Genomic DNA, 7,222 nt, shown 5'->3' with positions numbered 1-7,222 from the left:
ATATAACATATTGATTATTTATTAAAATAATTAATATAATATAATATATCAATTATATAGTATATTAATAATATTAATTACACTATAATTATATTTTTATTTAATATTTTTATAAAATATAATTATAGTATAATTAATATTATGAGTAATTAATATAATTAATATATACTTAATTTATTATAATAAAATATAATATATTGATTATTTATTAAAATAATTAATATAATATAATATATCAATTATATAGTATATTAATAATATTAAGTACACTGTAATTATATTTTATTTAATATTTTATAAAATATAATTATAGTATAATTAATATTATGAGTAATTAATATAATTAATATATACTTAATTTATTATAATAAAATATAATACATTGATTATTTATTAAAACAATTAATATAATATAATATATGAATTATATATTATATTAGTAATATTAATTATCCTATAATTGCATTTTATTTAATATTTTATAAAATATAATTATAGTGTAATTAATATAATTAATATATACTTAATTTATTATAATAAAATATAAAATATTTATTATTTAAATAAATAATTAATATAATATAATATATCAATTATATATTATATTACTAATATTAATTATACTATAATTATATTTTATTTAATATTTTATAAAATATAATTATAGTATAATTAATATTATAAAGTAATTAATATAATTAGTACATTAATTACTAGATGGGATTCACTTTGGATGGGAATTTCAAATTCGGTCATTTGGCAGGATCAGTAATCCCATGACTTTTGGATTTGAAAATACTGAAAGGAGATTCAGATCCATCGAAACAAACAAAGGATTTCTCAGATTGAGAAATTTTTCAAATCCGGCCAAACAAACAACCCTTTAATTAATTAAGACACTGGCTGCTGACTAAACACTGTGAATTGGATGGTTTGTTCCACAACCACTAACAATATTTATGTAAAAGTCCCACTTATTTAATATGCTACCATGCTTAAGAACCACCTATGATAATAGCATCACTTTCATAGTATTAATTATCAGCAATGCTATATTAATTTAATAGATTTATATATTGAATAGGTTTTTTGAATGACATAGATGTCAAGTTGTAATCTGCACATTCACGCCATTCTTTTTTATATAAACTTCAAATTCAAATATTAAAAATCCTTAATTTATTTAAATTATAAAAAAATATAAAATAATATTTAAAATTCTAAAATTTTATACCCAAATACCATTGAATCTTATATTCAGAATTTTTAAAACTTAAACCCTAAATAATAAATACTAAACCCTAAAATCATAAATCATAAACACTAAATCTTAAATCCTAAGCCTTAAACGCTAAATTGTAAATCGCAAATCTGGTTTGCGATTTACAATTTAAAGCTTAGGAAGAGAGTTTTTGATTTATTATTAACAACTATGTTGTTTAAATTTAGGATTTAGATGATATAGACAACTTTAATTTTTTTTGTTTTTAAAAAGAGAGAGAGGGAAAGAATGGCGTGGATGTTAATAGGGATGCCAACTTGACATCTGCATCTTAGAAAACTTATTCGGTAGAAATATCATTACTCATCAATTATCATATATAGGTACCTTTTTTTACCTTTGAAAAAAAGTTTTTATTTGATGAAGCAACAAACACCGGTAATAAAAATTATGCACATAAATTACGATGGCTTATTGACCTCTTGAAAATTAATTAATTCGGTCAAATATCACATAAGATTATTAGAGCTCTAATACGTACACACGTTTAAAAGATTTTTAAAAAACAAACAGAACTAATAAATCTCTCCTATCAAAGCGACAAAAAAAATTAAATAAAAAATAACGTCCTCTTACAAAAAAAAACTAATGAATAATGAATAAACAATACTACTATAATATTTTTTACAATACTCCCATAATACCACTAACCTAATATTTTCAGAATTTAAATACTTATCATTTAAATAATAATCAACGAGAAAGTGATTGTTACCCTAAAAAGAAATGTATTTAAATTTTTGACCGATTAGGTGAGTTTGACTTATATTATATTTAAAAATATCATTAAAATCAGTTTAAGTGATAAAATTTAAATTACTTATATAAATAAATAGTTTTAAAAATTTAAAAATTTTTTTGTATATAAAAAAATAAAAATAAAAAAGAGATTTATCATTTATTAAACTCTGCCTGTGTTTTTAGGAATCATGAACAAACCAATGAAAAATTTTCCTACTCCCGACCTGTTGAGTAAAGAAGGAGAATAAACTACTGTGGGCGGGTGTTGATTCTTGGCATCTCACAAAATGAAATTGATGGGTAAAAAAAAATATAAACAAATTAAAAAAATTGATCAAATCATCATCACCTGACAAACGTAATCAAATGCAATGACAAATCATTAGAAAATCAGACTAAATTAATAAAATTCTGATTTATCTATAAAGATTATAAAAATAAGTATCATGCCAAAACCCACCCACGTCAAGGTTGTTTAAACTCACCAAATTCTTCATAAAAAATAAACTAAAAATTAATCTCATTATCCTCTTTTTATTTTTAGGCTCAAATATTACTTAAATTCCTTATAAAAGGTGATAAACCACTTCAATTAAGAAAAAAAACATACAACAAACACCCATAACAAAACACAAAAAAGTGACCATTAGAGGTGGTACCATAACAACAAAATACAACAGGACCAACATCCGGAAGATTAAGTTTTTTCTCCATTGATTTATTTCTCAAATTAACATATTGTTTGGATTCAAAAGTAGGGGTAGTAACGGGGCGGGGGCAGGGATGCCCCTCCCCGTCCTCGTCAATGGCGGGGACGGGGATTCCCCATCCCCGATTCCCCGACGGGGGGAATTCTCTTCCCCATCCCCATCCCGGCGGGGATTCCCTCCCAGCGGGGATCCCCACGGGGGATTCTCTAGTTATAAAAATATTATTACATATTGGAACATAAAAACAACTCAACATAAATATCTACATAAAATTATGATAAGATCAAAACTACTTAACATAGGGCTTTTATATCTAATTTTAATTGTTATTAGTTTAAATTGAATAGTTTATGTGATTAGCGCAATTAAATTAAAATTAGAGCTTTTTATATTATCATCTATGCCATTGAATTTTTTAATGTTGGAAAAATTATACATACATATACACACAATATATATATATATATCCATATATATATATATATATATTTTTAATCGTGTCGGGGATCCCCACGGGCGGGAGGGCATTCCCCATCCCCATCCCCATTTAGGAAACGGGGACGGATTGGCCCCCGTCCCCACCCCCATGGGTGAGGGATTCGGGGAATCCCCATTCCCGTCGGGTCGAGTCCCCGCGGGGATCGGGGATTCCCCACCCCATTACCACCCCTATTCAAAAGTCGAAGAGAAAGTAAAGGGAGGGAAGGGGAAAGAAAGTGAGGAAAGGAAAGGGACGGGTTCGACCCTCGTTTGCGTAGATCAAATTTTATAAAAGGGAAAGAAAAGGTTGTTTGGTTAAGGAAAGGAAAGGATATATAATAATATAATTTACTAATTATGTCCTTATTATTAAATAAAAAAATTAATAAATTCTATTCAAACACGTGCATGAATATCTCAAATAAATTCACACTTTTAAGTAAATTTTTAATAAATATTAAAAAAATATAGAATTCTATTAAAATAAAGGATGAATTGAGGAATAAAAAATAAAACATAAACAAACAGATAAAAAAAACAAACAAAAAAGAAATATATAAAAACAAAGATTTGTGATGGATGTCATGTGAATATTTGATTAAAATAAAATTAGACTGAAGAAAGTGAAAGAAAAAACTTATAAAGTGGTGTTATGCAATTAATTTAAAAAAATTAAAGGTAATATGGTCTTTTAAAAAAATTTAAAATCTTTACAAGATTCCCCTTCTATACACCCCAACTCGGGGGTCAGAAAAAGGGGAGTTTTGAAGGGTTTCAAAGAGTCAGAGTTAACTCTTTTTTTCTATTCGTTAAATTAAAAATATTAATCCAAACAAGGGAAGGGTGGACTTTGACTCTTCGTTAAATTAAAAATATTAATCCAAACAAGGGAAGGGTCGACTTTGACCTCTCAAAACCCTCACTTTACTTTACTTTCTCTCGTCTGCCCTCAATCCAAACATAGCATAAGTTTCAAAATCGTTCAATTGCCACCAAATATTATATATATATTAAACATTATTCAGAACTAAAAAGAAAAAGGAAACAGTACGTGGTAGCATACCAGACTATATCAGATCAGATGTTGCTATTGATCTCTTGCTTCTTGGTATGTGTTTCAACGAAGCTCTTCATTTCTCCGATGAACTCCGTGCTCAGCTTCAGCTCCGGGAAGACATAGAAAGCATGAACCGCATCAGCGTATTCCAGAAGCTTCATCTCCTTCCCCCTCTTCCTCAGCTCCTCCGCGTACCTCCTCTGCAAATCCTGCAACGGATCCCGCCCTCCGATCACCACCATTGTCGCCGGGAACGCCTTCTCCAGCTCCACATCATCCTTCGGCCCTAATGCATTCGCTGCTGGATGGTCCCGATCTGCCCCTTCCGGCAAGAACGCTTTCCAGAGCCAATCCGTTCTCTTCGTCGACAACAGCGGAGCTCCCTCGAGCCGGATCTCGGCCGGGGTCCGATCCTCGCTGCCGAGGAACGGCTGGATGGCCACCAGTCCTGAGATCCGAACCCTAGCCCAGGGTTTCGAATCGTGCTCCGCGGCCCAGAGGCGAGTGACGTTGTGAGCGATGTTGCCGCCGGCGCTGTCCCCGGCGAGGAAGACGTTGGATAGATCTGCGATCGCGGAGGCATCAGCGTCGAATCGGTCGAGTCCGGAGGATTCAAGGAAGCGGAGGGTGTCAAGGCCGTCGATGTAGGGTGCGGGCTGGCGGTGCTCCGGCGAGAGGCGGTAGTTAACGGAGAGGATGATGGCGGGGAGCTCGCGGGCGAATCGGCGGCAGACGGCGTCGTAGGTGGAGGCGGAGGCGGAGAGGAAGGCGAAACCGCCTCCGTGGAAGAAGACGATGATGGGAGGCGGTGGCCGGAGGGGAGGAAGGGACGAAGAGGCGGAACCAGAGGTCGCGGGAGGGGTCGATGGTGATGTCGGCGGTGCGAACACCGGAGGAGAAGCGAGTGTTGGGGGAGGAACGGAAGTCGAAGAGGGAGAGGAGGCGGCGGTTGACGGTGCCGTCGGAGCGGCAGGCGGAGTCGCTGAGGGTACTGAGGAAGGAGAGGGAGAGGCGGGTCTTGAGAGGGAGGGAAGGGGATGATCGGGGCTTTTTCCGTCATTTTTGCACCACGAGAGCTCAACGAGCAGAGGCTGCAGTTTGTGAGGGCATGGTGGGGTGGGCATTTTATAGGGACGTTTGACACGTGACGGTGTGACTTTTTAAAAAGAATTTTTAATTTGAGGCTATTAAATTTTTAACTTAATTAATATTTAATTAAATTAAAATTTTATAAATATTATTTTTTAAATTAATTATTATAAAAAAAATTATATAAATTTTTTAAAAAGGTTTGTTATGTTAATGTGTGCTTCGTGAATGAGAATTTAAAAATGGTGGTTGTCTTTTATCCGGAAACAAAAATTAAATTTAGATTTTTTTTTTTAATTATGTGTTTTGTATTTTTGTTTTGTTTAGGTTATAAATATATGGAATTTTGTAGTTTAGAAATACCAAGTTAATCATTATTAATTAAACTTTTGTGATTATTAAACCACTACCTTTATTAATTAATGTGTACTACAATTACATTAGCATCTACAAGGCATTCTCCGCCGTTTTGTATCGGAGTTTTTAAAATTTTGTAAAAGGGTTTTGAGCTAATATTATATATATATATATAATATTTATAATTGATATAATTAAATAACTCCTACGGTGGAAACTTTTGTATATCTTATATTTCAAATGTCTTATAGATATTTAATGCATAAATAAATAAATAAATACAATTAGGCTGCGTTTGATTGGCAACATGGAAAATGGCTGGAAAAAAAAAATTTCTGTGGAAAAATTTTACATGGAAAATGAAAAAATAATCGTTTGATTGGCATTATTTTCTAAATAGAAAATTAAAAAAAAAAATTATGAAAAATTCAGATTTTGTTATTTGATTGCTCTTATTTTCCACGGAAAATGTAATATTTTCCATGGAAAAAACCTCATTTGTTGTTTGATTGCATCAATTTTCCCTCGAAAAAATCACATTTTCCATGGAATTTTTTTTAAAACTTATTAAAATTATAAATAACGCTACTTGGAATTGAATCTTACCATCAAAACGTCGCGGGATCTGTTCATTTTATCTGGATAAATTTATTTAAAATATTTTCAAGTTATATAATTTATCTTTTTTAAAAAAAATTTAAAAGAAAAGAAAAAAAAAATTCTTTTAAATTTTTAAAAGAAAAGTTATTTTAAATATTTTAATCGCACGTTATCTTTTCGCATAGCTCTTTACGTTTTCTCTGAAAAACTTTTCCCAATGTGGAGGTAGGAAAAATTTTCCACTGATTTGAGGGAAAATAGGGTCACGTGATAGAGTTTGTGGAAAAATTTTCCACGGAAAATTTTGACAAATAAACAGCTTATTTAGCTGGAAAATGACCCGTGGAAAAATTTTCCATAGAAAAAAAAGGGCAATCAAACACAACTTTATAGTTTTTCAATTATTAATATCATAAATAATATAAATAAAAACTTAAATGTAATAAAAATATTTAAATTTGCTCAAAACACTTGGAAGCAGGTTATACATCAACTTAAAATTTTTTTACAATTCCTTTACTTCGCTTCGGTTTTAGTTTTTATAACATCATACACAAAATTTTTAAGACAAAATAAATAAAGTAAATCCAAATGGAACAATACCCAGGAGAAGTATTAAAAAAAAAAATATATATATATATATAAATTAAAGAATAAGGGAAATTTAATTGCACAATAATAGGTATCACAACCTCTTTTACAGCTCATTAAAAAAAATTAAGGATCATATTTTAGAAATACATATAGTTTATAGGAGAAATACATCTAGTTTCTGAAATTTCAATATCTTTCATCCTTTAATATTCTATATTTTGATATCTTCAATTTTTTCTAATTAATTTGCTTATATATAATATAAGATAAATGGCCATTTTCAATTATAACTTGCAAATTGACTAAAAAAAA

The 7,222-nt window shown here is 30.5% G+C and overlaps 1 pseudogene; it reads right to left on the bottom strand.

The window, feature by feature from the left end:
* Positions 1-4,136: 4,136 nt before the first annotated feature.
* Positions 4,137-6,349, bottom strand: LOC120260037 (annotated as a pseudogene).
* Between the last annotated feature and the right edge of the window lie 873 nt (positions 6,350-7,222).

This window comes from Dioscorea cayenensis, chromosome 5, assembly GCF_009730915.1.
Source record: "Dioscorea cayenensis subsp. rotundata cultivar TDr96_F1 chromosome 5, TDr96_F1_v2_PseudoChromosome.rev07_lg8_w22 25.fasta, whole genome shotgun sequence".
NCBI classification, from domain to species: Eukaryota; Viridiplantae; Streptophyta; class Magnoliopsida; order Dioscoreales; family Dioscoreaceae; genus Dioscorea; species Dioscorea cayenensis.
This window is presented reverse-complemented; position numbering and strand designations above follow the sequence as displayed.